Source organism: Phascolarctos cinereus, unplaced genomic scaffold (assembly GCF_003287225.1).
Source record: "Phascolarctos cinereus isolate Bilbo 61053 unplaced genomic scaffold, phaCin_HiC Scaffold_5;HRSCAF=322, whole genome shotgun sequence".
Taxonomy (NCBI): Eukaryota; Metazoa; Chordata; class Mammalia; order Diprotodontia; family Phascolarctidae; genus Phascolarctos; species Phascolarctos cinereus.
The window spans coordinates 259,248,520-259,262,473 of NW_027555958.1; the positions used below are offsets into that span (position 1 = coordinate 259,248,520).

At 35.7% G+C, this 13,954-nt stretch overlaps 1 protein-coding gene across 4 annotated transcripts in view; it reads left to right on the forward strand.

Moving 5' to 3' along the window:
- Positions 1-13,954, forward strand: part of TBCD (tubulin folding cofactor D) — a 502,517-nt gene that overhangs the window by 162,736 nt on the left and 325,827 nt on the right. The gene's annotated exons all lie outside the window — the stretch shown is intronic.

Here is a 13,954-nt window from a genome sequence, read left to right on the forward strand (position 1 = left end):
GGAAACTGAGGCCAGGAGAGTGTAAGAGGTCATAGTAAGAATCCTTTAGCATATTGCATTTAGGTACTAAAATGAAGGGGATAGTTTTATAAAACATTACTACCATGAAGGTGAATGAATGAGTGAAAAAACATTTATTAAGTTATTACTGCATGCCAAGTACTAAGTGCTAGAAATTTAACTAGAAAAGCAAAATAGTCTCTGCTTTCAAAGAGCTCATGTTCTAACTGGAGAGATATAACACAGGAGGATTCTGCTACAGGACGGATGACGAGGCTGGGTAGTCCTTAGGATAGGCCAGCTAGTTATGTGGTAATGCATCATTTTTAGTGTCATTTCCATGGATAAATGCATATCCATTTCTGGTTTTGAACCATTTGATAATGTCCAAGGACTTCAGTGGCAAGAATTTCCTTACCTTTCCTTCAGTAGCATGGCTGCCAAGGAAGAGAGTGACTAGACACTCTCAAGGAAATGTCCCATATATTGGTTTTAGCATTACATATTAAAGTAGTTATTAATTGGATTTCTAAACTAAGCTAAAATTGCAATGACAGTTTTACTTTTTTCAAAAGCTTGTTCCATTCTAGCAAGTTTTTAAAATTTTCTTCATTTTCCCCTGCTAACTTAATACTGTATAATATTGTTCACATTTATATAGTACTTAAACAGTTGTTCTTTGAGGGAGATAATGTAGGTTACATATAGAAAACTGGAAGGTTAAGTGAATTGCCCAGGGTCACCCAGCTAATGAGGTTTAAACTGGACTTTAAAGGCAGGTTTTATGATTCCGAGTCACAATCATTTAATGCCTTTCATCTGAGGGTAAGACTAAAGAACCTGCTTGGGGTAGAGGATTTATAAGCATAAAACCTGAAATTCAGCATATGTTTTAAGTTGCAGAAGACTACTTTATGACACATGATAGGATAGGATGTATTATAATGTGAATTCAACTTTACTTATTCCAGGACTTCATGACTTAGGGCAGATTATATTAACCCTTTTTTTGGGGGGGGAGGGGCTCAGTTCTTATATCTGCTAAATGGGAATAATACATGTTTTCTTTTAGTAATGCTTGTTGAGAATGAAGGGGAGGAGAAGATAAGGTATGGAAAAGGAATAAGCATTTATTGCAAATACTGTCTCATTTGGTCCTCACAGCAACCCTGTGAGGTAGGTACTGTAAAATGGTACCCCATTTTACAGTAGAGGAAACTGAGGCAAACATAAGTTAAGTGACTTGCCCAGGGTCACACAGCTAGTGTCTGAAGACAGATTTGAACTCAGGTCTTCCTGACCCCAGACCCTAACCATACTCTATTCATGATAGCAATGATCTACTTAGAATTTGTTTTTACATTTTTTTCTATTAGGTGTAGAAATGTGTGATTTTGCTGGAGAATGTGCTGGAGAGTGGGGTTAGGCAGTACAAAGGAAGGAAAAGACAATTGTAATTTCCTTGAAAATTCAAAGAGGCAGAATTTAATTTTCTGATCTGTTTTATAATACATTTCTTGATAATTAGTGTCATACCAGCTCTTCTTTTTTCCAGTCTATAATGATAAGGTAGATGATAAGGACATGAATTTCCTTGCCAAGGTCATCCTCTTTACATGTACCCCTGATACATAGTCTCTAGACAATTGTACCCTCAAACATACCTTTCTCTAATTTTCAACCTAATCTTCCTTACTTCAAACATGCCCAAGTCTCCCTTGCCTTTTAAAAAAATTCACCATCTTCTTATCATCCTGTATTTCTCCTTTTCTCAAACTCCTAGAATAAGGTGTCTTCACTTCTCCTTTCGTTCACTCCATAATCCTTTGCAGTCTGCATTCCAACTTCATCACATGACTGAGACTGTTTTCTATAGTTACCACCAATCTCTTAAGGTCTTTTTTTTTTCTTCTCCAGTTCTCATACTTCCTGACCTATGTTGTTGCACTGTTTAATATGCTCTCTTCTCTGGATTTTTATGATACTAATATCTCCTTATTCTCCTATTTGTCTGACGGTAACTTCTCAATCCCTTTGATGGCTTATCATTCATATTACATTTACTAACTGTGGTGCAAGACACCATAATTTTTATAGAGTGGCATTCTATTGGGGCTTTTCTCTAGGACAGATTTAAAAGAAAGAGAACTGTTGCCAACTAAAGTTTCGACACCTTAAGTGGCAAGTTGAAAAAAAATTGTAATTTAAAAAGAGTATTGGACCTATAATCAGGATTTGGTTTCCAGTCTTTCCTCACATAATTATTAGCTGTTTGTTCATAGATGCCATTTAACCTCTTAGAGTTTTACCTTCTTTAAGACAATCTATTGCTTACATTTCAACATGCATTTGCATGGTTGCCCTATGGAACTAGTACTTGTATGTGTATTGGGGGCAAACTGGACACATGGGCAATGAGCTGGGCCCAGAATTTAACAGGAGCAAGAGGGTGGGCTGAATTGCTTTTGGGAAATTGTATAGCTCATTTACTGACTCCCAAGATCCTCATGAAAACAAACCCGTATTTTCAGTACTAACATTTAACTGTCTTTATATGTGGCAGTGAAGCACTGAATGCTATTTCCTCTAAGGAACTGAAGATGAGTATCCCGTAGAGGGCATAGGCAAACATATGATGGGTGTGAGTAAGCTGCAACTTAGAACCAACAAGGAACTCTGAAGAAGAACAGAAGTAAAAATATTATCAAGGGATTTTATGATAGGAAGAGAAGATGGGATGGTCATGTAGCAAAAGTGAAGGATGACAGGTAGACAGGTACCCTCTTGAGGTGTGGAGAAATTGAGAAAAGCTTCCAGCATATTGGGTGAACCTCCTGCGGTGAACTTTTAGGGGAACACAGAAAAGAATCCTGTAGGATGGGCAGGGTGTATATAATCTGCATCATTGGCAGGAACTCCCAAATTAGTGAGATCAATGATCCATTTGAATGTTCTAGTACTTATGGGATTGGGTTGGTAATCCCACTAGGACAGGGACTATATTTTTGCCTGTTTTTGTATCCCTAGTGCTTAACAAAGTGCCCTGGAATATAGTAGGTGCTTAAAAAATGTCTATTGATTGATTTCATATGTAAAGTTCATTGAAAACTTTAAAGTGCTGTATAAAATTAGTTATAATGATGATAAGTCCTGAAGTTTCTCAGTCCTTTTTATCTTCAATGTGCTTTACTCCAGGCCTTGGGAAAGTTTGTTATGTGATGAAATTCATCTCCTTATTGAACAAGATGGTATGTGGAACATTGGTTAGGTATTTATAGCTTAAGGACAAAGCAAGATTTTTAAAAGTTAGGCACTTGAGTTGTAAATAATAAAGTAATAGTATCGATTTTGTGTCTCTCTCTTTCTTACTAGTTGTAAACTTGAGGAAAAGACCTGTGTCCTTAACAGCTTTGTATACTGCATGATAACTAGTACAATGTTTTGCTCATGGTGTGAATTAAATAAGTATTGGTTTTACAAGTGAATAAGTGAATAGAGTTGTCATGAGAAAAGGGAGGAACCATGAAGACTTCTTCATAGCTCAGGCACTGTATCTCATTCCTTGTAGCACATTGGCTTTATAATCCTGGATATTCTGCCCACTATTATTGCTCTTTACTAATATAGATTTAGCATCCATGGTAACTTTACTGTTTCTCTAATTAAATGAAATTTTTGAGTAGGGGTTAAAGGTAGTTTTTTTTTTAAAGTGTTTTCCCCTTTTGACTTCATCTGTCTATCCAGAAGTATCCATTCTGGATCTATCAATTCCTGTCCCAAAGCATTTATGTTTTCTATGAGAATATTTTGACAATTTTTTTTCACACTCACTTCAAACGCTACTTTAATTTTAGGTAGGCCTTGAAGGTGTTGGAATTGACTAAGGAAAAGCAGCTTGTGGTACTGTGCCATAGAATAGCCCCTGAGCCCATTTTTGGTGCCATTTTGCCACTCAGCACAATTTTTACCTTTTTTTCCTTGTTGTTGTTGTTGTTCTTTTCCTCCTTCTTTCAAGTCTTTAATAGGATTTTGAGGGTATAGTTGAGGTAGATAGAATATAAAGTTTGAGATAATGAGATTAAATCTGGGTTTTTGGTTTTTTGAAGGTTGTCCTTGAGGAATTTGGATTAAAATATAGGTAAGCTGCTAGTAAAACTGCCTTTCAAGCACCCCTTGCCCCCATTACCTTGTTTATTTTATATTTACTTTATGTATACATGTCATCTTCCTTGTAGAGTATAAGCTCCTTGAGGGCAGGTACTGTTTTGTTTCTCCTTTGTGTCCTGAGGGCTTAGCACAGTGTCTGGCATATAGTGCTTCCTCCCTATTACCACTAGTATGAAATACAAATTTCTGTATTTGGCATTTAAAGCCCTTTGCTATCTGTCCCCAACATACTTTTCCAGATGTAATATGTATTAGTTCCCTTTACAGCTTCACTGATAGTTAGATCAAACAGACTGTATTGTTATTCTTTACGCATGACACCCTATCTCAGTCCTTTGTGCCTTTACACTAGGTATCCCCCTTGCCTTGAATACACAACCTCCTCACTTGTGCCTCTCAGAATTTCTCCTTTCCTTCAGAGCTCTGTTCAAGTGCCACTGTATAAATGAAGCTTTTCGTGCTTCACCTGGTCATCAATGTCATCCTCCATGATATTACCTCATATTTATTTTCTATATACTTAAATCTCTCTCTCTCTCTTCTTTCTCTCTCTCTGTCCCCCAGTGTGTGAGAGTGTGCGCACGCGCACACACACGTGTACACACACACACACACACACACACACACACACACACACACAGAGTCTCCCTCAGTAGGCTCTAACCTCCTTAAAGTCAGGGACTGTTTCACTTTTGTCTTTATATCTCTAGTACCCAACAAAATGCCTAACACAGATTAACTGTTTTAATACTTGTGGTTTAGAGATTGACTGAGAATCTAGTCTCTTTGCCATCCCCAGGAATAAAAGCCATTGTATTCTTTTCTTTCTTTCTTTCTTTTTTTTTTCATGTATTAAAAAATAAGACAGCATCTTGCAGGTCTGAGATTATGTCAATGGAGATTTTTGATATTTCTTAGATGAACATTAAACATAATGACACATTTAGGAAAAATCCTTGGCATAGAAGTTCATATGCCAGTGCATCCTATAATCTAACTCTTTATCTCAGGGAATATATTTGATTTCTAAATGTTAGTAGAGAATTTCAATAAGTGCATTTTAGCTTGGAGCACCAAGGGGTTGAGCGTTTTATTGCATGGAAATTGATAATGGTAAATAAGGTGAGCTTGTTAGCAGTCTTTCTACTGTAAGACAAGGACAATTTGGAAGAAATTATTAAAAATTTAAAGGTCTTTTAAAATAATATTTCGGTGTAGTATAGAAAAAATAGCTATTTTCATGTAGTCAGTATGTAGAGGACCTTATCTGGAATTGGCACCCTGCTATAACTGGTACTATTGCTCCTATGTTGTTTATTTTTGCCCTGGCTTCTTCTGAGGAAATCAGTGACTTCATGAGTCAATTAGAAATATTAGAACAAAATACAAAAAAATTTAAAGAAAGAAATGTAAGAGATTATCATAATCAACTGGCCTGAAAAGCAGGGCAGAGAAAGAAAATCCAGGAATCATAGGAAGATCTGAACCCCACCCTCTCTCCCCCAAACAAAAAAAGCCTAGATTCCATATTTCAAGAAATAAATGAAAACTATTCCTATCTATTAAAATAATGGGCAAAGTCATAATTAAGAGTCAACTGATTCAGAGTCAACAGATCCAGAGTTTTGACAGAGGAAAAAAAAGGTTGTAAGCAGCCAGAAAGAAAGAATTTAGGATTAGAGAAGATTTGTCAATGTCATAGAATTGACATTTGGGATATGATGTTCCAAAAGACAAAAGATTAAAGCTAATAATCAAGAATAACTCATTATGTAAAACTGAATATAATCCTATAGATTTAAGTAAATGGGCCTATTATGGAATAGAGGACTTTTAAAATCATTACTGATGAAAAGATCAGATTTGACATAGGGAATCAAGAGATCCTTAGAAAGGTGGTTGTTATCCATCATTCTTGAATAGGACCAAAATGGCATATATCACTTGACCCTAAGGTCAAGGTACAGTGTGTTGGACTGTAGCTGATCAGACCAATATGAGCTTAGAAGACACCGCCCCAAATCGGGCCACAAATAGTCCATATGAATATTTGGAGTGGAGATGTCTGCAAATTTGTGCGTCCTATGTTTCTTTTGAGCTACTGCAATTCTGTTTCACTCACAGAGCACAATGCTACATAGAAAGGTAAATACATTTGAAGAACTAGAAGGGTCTATATGATGATAAAGAGCTTTTAATGTAATCAAGGGAGAATAATCAAGTGTCCTTTGAGGAAAAAAGCAGCGTTTTAGAGAAAATGAATGAATAAGAGGGAGAATTTATTGGTTTTTTTCGTGATTGCAGAGTCAAGAAGAGGAATGGAGAAAGAGGTAGAGAGGATAGTTCCCATGTGAACCTCTTCCTCATCAGAACTGGGTAAAGAAGAGTTTAACACACAATTGTACATAAAAAAAGAAAGATTTTGGTATGGTAAGCTCAAGTGACATAGATGGAGACAGGGAGAGAAAGACTTAATAAGAGGAGGTAATATCAGGGAGAGAATAGCTACAAAGAAAAACAAACCCAAAAAACCTTTTCATCTTTGGATGTTGGATCCTTAACAGATAGCAAAGAGAAGAGAATGTAAGCACATCACCTTACATGACAAGTGTACACTTCTTTCTGTTCACCACTATCATCTTCCTCTTAAAGAGAGTGGGTGAGGATCAAAGAGATGAAAATGTATAATAAGAGTAGGTTGAAGGAAACACGCAGACAATAAAGAGTAAAACTGCACTATGATGCAAGGGCACCATAGAAAGTGAAATAATAGCAATACTTAATATATATACCTAATGAAATGATAAATAACAGAAAAGTTACTTATTTCACTAGGTACATATGTTAAGTATTGATATTATATTCTATTCAAATAGAATTTTAGAAATGTTGTTTCTTAGAGATCATTGGTATTACTGAATGGGGATCCAAAGGGAATCTCTCTTTCTCTGTCTCTGTTCTCTCTTTGTCTCTCTCTGTCTGTCTCTCGTCATCTTTAAAGAAATTAACCATAGGAGGCAACATTCAAAACCTTCTACTTCCCCTACGTATAAGGCTGTCTCTCTTTTTTATGTGAATGATTTACCTTTTTTTTTTAGTATTTTTTAAAACAAAAAAGGATATTTTATTTTGCCATGCTTTTTATGAATCTTGATATAATCATGTTATTTTTATTCATTGTGTTATTAATTTCTTATGTGTATAGTTTTTTAAATATTGAAGCAGTCCTGAATTCCTGGTAGAAATCCAATTTAATAATCAATGTGTAACATTTTAAATATTTTAAAATTACTTCATTGGAGTACTTAATTCAATATAGATCATATAGATAAACTATAGGCCTTTTCAATAAGATCATGGGTATGATGGATTCAGTATTTATACCTTCCCATCCACCTGGGTAAGCTAGATTTTCCCTCATTGGCAACAAAGCAGAAACTTGATCAACCTATGGGTGGGGCAAGGCTCAAACTATGCCTCTCTTGATTCAGCTTCCTGGTAGCCTCTGGCTGTATTGATGTGGTTTCTTGGTCACTTATGTGCATAAAAAAGAACCACCTATGTAGAGTCTTTGCCCTTTAGACTTGGTATATGGCGCGAGACCGAGGCAGTAACCAAAGGTAAAATGTGGCTATGAGGAAATTTCTTCAACATGTTAAAATTGCTGCCACATGTTTTTTCTACCTTCCTGGTTTTGCCAGTTTTTGTATTTCTGCAGGCTCCTTATTCCTTATTGTTTTAAAGTGTAGGGTGGTTCATTTCAGTGGGGACGTGTGCAGCAGAATCAACAGGAGAATCCCAGTTTACTTGAATTTCAGGTTTGCTTGTGAAAGTACATTATTAAAATTTCTCTTGATGACACCACCACATGAGCTATCTAGTTTAGTTAGGTGTGTCAGATACAGCATCTTGAAGCTTCCGATGCTTTCTTACTATAATCAGGATGAGAATGAATATATTTTCATTACACCTACTCCTTGTACTTCCTTATATAGATTTAAAATCACTACAGTTGCTGTGAAATGGGTTTTTGATGTTTGTGATAAATGTTAATAATTTAAATACCATTGCCTTCACTGTAATACAAAAACTTTCACTTAGTTCAGGGATTGGAAAAAAATTGCCTTTGGGAGGGGAAGGAGACATAGAGTGAGGCAGCAATTTGCATTTAGAAGGTTGAATCTTTTTATAGGATTGATGTTTGCTTTGGTGAGATTACATTCTACAGACATTTTTGTGATATCTCTGCTTTGCTGCTTTTAAAGTTCTGTCTTGTATAATTTGAACTTTGACTTCAAAAGGGTACTTTTTAAAGGCTGTTTACAACAGTACCCTTTTCCAGATACTGTACAGAAAATTAATATTTATTTATTCATTCATGTATTCATTTTTTGGTGAGGCAGTTGGAGTTAAATGACTTGCCCAGGGTCACACAGCTAGCAAGTGTCAAGTGTCTGAGGTTGGATTTGAACTCAGGTCCTCCTAACCCCAAGGTCGGAGCTCTATCCACTGCACCATGTAGCTACCCCCAAATTAATATATATTTAGAAGGACAATCAAATCATTCAATTATACATAAATATAATGATTACAATAGTACTTGTATATATATAGAGGACTTTGCCTTATAAAGTTACTCACTTTTTTTTTCTAAGCATGCACTTGACTTCACAAGCTTGTTTTTGAAGACCTAAAGAAATTTAGGATTGGCTGTCATCTACTTTAAAAAAAAATCATCTTTGAATCATGGAACTTAGAGATTAAGTAGTGCACTTTCAGAAGGAAACTGAAACCCAGAGAGGGGAAGACAGTTGACTAAGGTTGCACGGGTCTCCTCACTTTTAGTCTGTTATTTTTCCTTTTTAGCACACAAGTTCATCACCTGTGTAAGTGAGGATGTTGGAAATCTTCATTTAATACCTTGAGTATCTAGCTAATAGACTTTGAATATTACAGATATAATCCTCTTCTTTACCATTATTACTATGACAGCTTCATTTACATTGCTTTTATCTTTAGTTTAACCAATATTTTTTCTATCTATTTTTTCAGTGTTATAGTGGGGATTTCTTTTGTGTATGATTGGATTAGATGGCCAGTCAAGTCCCTACCAGCTCTGACTGATATTTTCTGATTCTATGATTTCAGTAGTATTTTTTCCCTCTTTAATGGGGTAAAAAAAACTGCATGAATGATATATTGTGGCAACATTGGTATAGCTGAAAAACTGGATTTGTTACAACTTGATCAGAGGCTGAAACTTGCCTTGACCTTTCCTAGCCTTTATTTGATTTTAAGAGAAGTAAGAGAAAAAGGTAGCTGCATCTGGGTCCAGCTTTAGACCCAGATTTTTTGGCTGTTGGTTAAAAAAATGAGCATTTTAATGATTTCATTTGCTAATTCTAAATTTCTTTCTAGAATGCTTGTACTAATTTATAACTGAGTCAACAATGCATTAGTATGTCCATCTTTCTATAACGCCTCCAACATTGACTATTGTTATAAATTTGCAAATTGTGAGGTAAAATCTAAAGGTTGTTTTGATTTGTGTTTATCTTATTAGTGAGAACATTTTCCTTATTCTGGATATATAAATTTCATTTGTTCAGAAGCATCTTAATTTCATTTAATCACAATTATCTTTTATTTTCCATATTATTTCTATTCCTAGTTTGGTTAAGAATTCATCTGTACCCATAACTGTATAATTATATGATCTGCTCTTAGTTCAAGTTCCACTTCAGACATTTCCTAGGTGTGGAACCCTAGGCAAGTTGCTTAACATCTGTCTGCCTCAGTTTCTTCATCTGTAAAATGGTAATATAACAATGGTACCTAACTCCCAGGGTGGTTGTGTGGATCAAATAAGATAATATTTTATAACAGATCTTAAAACACAATAAAATTGTAGCTGTTATTGTTAATATTATCTGATAGTATGATTGGAATTCCTGATTTTTTTGGATTAATCTAATAAATAATTAATTTTATTCCATCGCTCATTCTTGTTATGAGTATCTTTGTGTTTTGTGGGGTTTTGTTTTAATCTGTAGCTTTTGCAGTAGACCAAGTGTGAGGTGGTGAGGATTTTCAAAAGGATGTTGTCAGTGTCAGAGAATAGAAAGGAGTATACATGAGAGAAGTTATGTAAGTAAAGTCAGAAGACCTTGACAACAGATTCGATATGGGAGGTAAGAGCTACTGAGGAGTTGAAGATGTGAGACTGAGTGGATGTAGAGGATGGTAGTAGTACACTCAACAGTAATAGGGAAATTAGGAAGAGGGGTGGGTTTGGAGAAGAAGATAATGAGTTCAGTTTTGGATACATTAATTTTAAGATGCTTAGGGGCTTTCACTATGAGATGTCCAAAAGATAATTAGAGAAGTGACACTAGAGGTCAACAGAGAGATTGGGGTTGTTTAAGGATATTTGAGAATCATCAGCATAGAGATGATAATTGAATCCATGGGTGCTGATAAGATCACCAGGGAAAGTTGTGTAGAGGGAGGGGAGGAGTAGGTCCAGGACAGAGCTCATTGGGATCCCCATGGTTGGTGGGTGTGACTTGGATAAAGATCCAGTGGAAGAGAGTGAGGAGTGGTCAATTAGGTAAGATAAAAGCTAGGAGAGAGAGGTGTGTCTAAAACTTAAAAAGGAGAGAGTGTCAAGGAGAAGAGGGTGATTGATAGCATCAGAGGCTACAGAGAGAACAAGCATATGAGAATTGACAAAATGCCATTAGATTTGGCAACTGAGAGATTGTTAGTAACTTTGGAGAAAACTGTTTCAGTTGAATGATGAAGTCAGAAGCCAGAATGTAGAAAATTATGAAAAGAGTGAGAGGAAAGGAAGTTGGAGGCATCTGTTTCCATTCTGGGAATTTTGTGCTGTGGTTCCATGGTCTCTTAGGAATCCACGAAGTTCTTTGTTTCATTAGGTGTTGATTGAGTTTCTTTTGCCTTGCAATATTTATTTATGGAGATTTGTAATTTTTTATGTGTTTTGCTATATTAAAACATACTTTAATTAGAATGTCCTCCATTCTATTTTATTTATTTATTTATTTTAACTTGGTTCCCTTTGACGTCTCTCTTTTTAATGATATTCTTTCAGGGCTAGCCTAGAGGTTAGCTTTTTCACTGACCTTTAGTCCCTGCCCCAAGTAGCTTCTGTCTGGGGGAATGACTGGCCACAGCTCCATTGCATTCCCCTGTTAGATTCAATATAGTTATGCTCATTGGCCCTCTCTCAGTTTCTTCTCTTTGTTAATTCTCTGGGTGCACTGAATCAGCATCTTCCACATTTTATAGGGTTTGGATCTTCCAGTTTCTGTCTCCTTAAGGTTCTCTAAATTAAGGGCTCTTTCAGACAGAAGAAAGTATATGCCCTCCTAACTGCCTCACCCTACCCCCATTTTTTTCTTCCTTTCTTGTCTTTATATAACTGAGCAGAGTTGATGTTCTCTGCTTCTTGCAACAGGCTGGTAGAGAAAGGGCAATGGTGTGTGCCATCAGAATCTCTGAAGCAGCTAGAAAATCTTTGAGAGAGTGCCGAAGTATTGTGGATAGATTTATACACCCAGACAGAACATCTTGACTTTTGGAGAGAGGTGTTGCATGATGCCTGTTGGATCAGAGTTCTTCATGATTAATTCATAGAAATGTCACTTTGCTGTGCTTTCTATATATAGGACATATATGTCTATCTCTATAACTATACATACACATACACATATATACACACATACATGACATAAGTCCTATAGATTCAGCTGTAGTTGTCTTATCTCTGACACATAAACTTAATTCATGTGTTGTTTTTTTTCTTCAAGAGTTAATGGAATCTGGAGAAAATGTTTACTCCTCACTGTTGTTCATTGCCACTCTGCAGTTTTTAACCATTGTTCCCACTGGATCCTTGACATAAGTTGGTATATTTCAGAAAAATAGAGGTAAAACTCCTCAAAATTAAGACTAAATTCAGCCTGTTAGGGATTGCTTACTTGATATATTGTTATTATTCTAATGCATGGACTTCAAAGAGGGAAATTAGGAACATTTTGTATATTGATTATGCTATAGAAAATGACATTCTTATCTTGACTAGATAAGAATGATAACAGATATTTCCATCCAACCAAATGAGTTGAATCACTGCTATTTTGAGGCATTCTTGCTTGTAAAATTTATTGTGAGCTATAAGACTGATGACTCCTGTGTTGGTTTAGAAAATATTGTTATATTCCAAGTTAACAAGAATTTATTAAACATCTGTTATGTGGCAGGCACTGTTCTAAGCACTGAGCATAATAGAAAGAAAACAAAAATAACTCCTCAAAACTCTTAAAACAAAATTAGTCCCTGCTTTAAGAACCACACAGTCTAATGAAGGAAACAACATGCAGACAACCATTTGCAAAACAAGATAAATGTGGGATGAAGTGGAGATAGGCACTTAGCACTAAGGTGAATCTGGATGGTAATATTGGATAGGAAGTACTTGAAAAATAAAGATACTTTCAAAATAATAAATCATTATAGTCAATGTATTGGTAGCATAATCAGATTCACAGAGTTTTAGATCTGGAGAGGTCTTTAGAACCAGTGCACTGCAGTCTTATTTTATAGGTGAGGAATCCATGATAGGTTTTTGTAATGACTTACCTCCAGTCTTGACCTAGGTTAGGGACACTGCTGGATTTGAAAACTGGATTTTTCTGATTTCCATTATTCATCTGTTAAACTTTTTTTGCCATTAAGCCAAGGGGAGTTTCATACATTCTCATTTGAGCTTCATCAATGAGGCTTATTTAAGCCTTATTTGTACTTCCCCTCTGAGGCAAGTTCAGTTATCATCCTCATTTTCCATATGGAAAAGCCCAGATAAGAAAAAGTTAAGTTACTTGCCTAGACTCATATAGGTGTCTGAGGCAGGATTTGGACTTGGTCTTTCTTATTTCAAGTTCAAGGATCTAAACACCATGCTCACCTCACTTATGTTTTCACAGAAACTATTTGTAGTATGTGGTTTATTAAAAGATGTATCAAAACCAGCACTTTTATCATGCATATTTCTTTGATTATTATTTTCAGATTTCTTCATTATAGGTAGACAAGGAGACAAACCCTTGAGGAATATGGGCACGTGACAATTATCTGTGTTGAGCCTCTTGGCTAAATCTAGAAGCAGCTTTTTCTATATTTCTGTGATGGAGGGTCTTAACCAGAGGCCTCTGAACTTGTTATTTTAATATTTTTATAACTGTACTACGGTGTAATGGGTTTCCTCTGTAAGCTTATATATCTTACTTTATGCATTTTAAAAGAATATTCCGAGATTGGGTCCATTGTTTTCTCAAGAAACATTTATTAACTGCCTACTTGGCAACTGGTCCCATCACTTCCAGGCAAATAGGAGAAGAAATGGAAGCACTGCCAGATTTTATATTCTTGGGCTCAAAGATCACTGCAGATGGTGACTGCAGCCATGAAATGAAAAGATGCCTGCTTCTTGGATGTGATGGATAGATTTACATTTGGACAACATACTAAAAAGCAGAGACATCACCTTGCTAACAAAGGTCTGTATAGTCCTTTATAGTATATAATCCTATATAGTCTTTTATAGGATATAGTATATGGTTTTTTTAGTAGCAGTGTATGGTTGTGAGATTCAGACTATAAGGAAAGTTGAGCATCACAGAATTGATGCTTTTGAATTGTGGTGCTGGAGAAGACGTTTGAGAGTCCCTTGGACAGCAAGGAGATCAAATCAGTCAAGAAATTA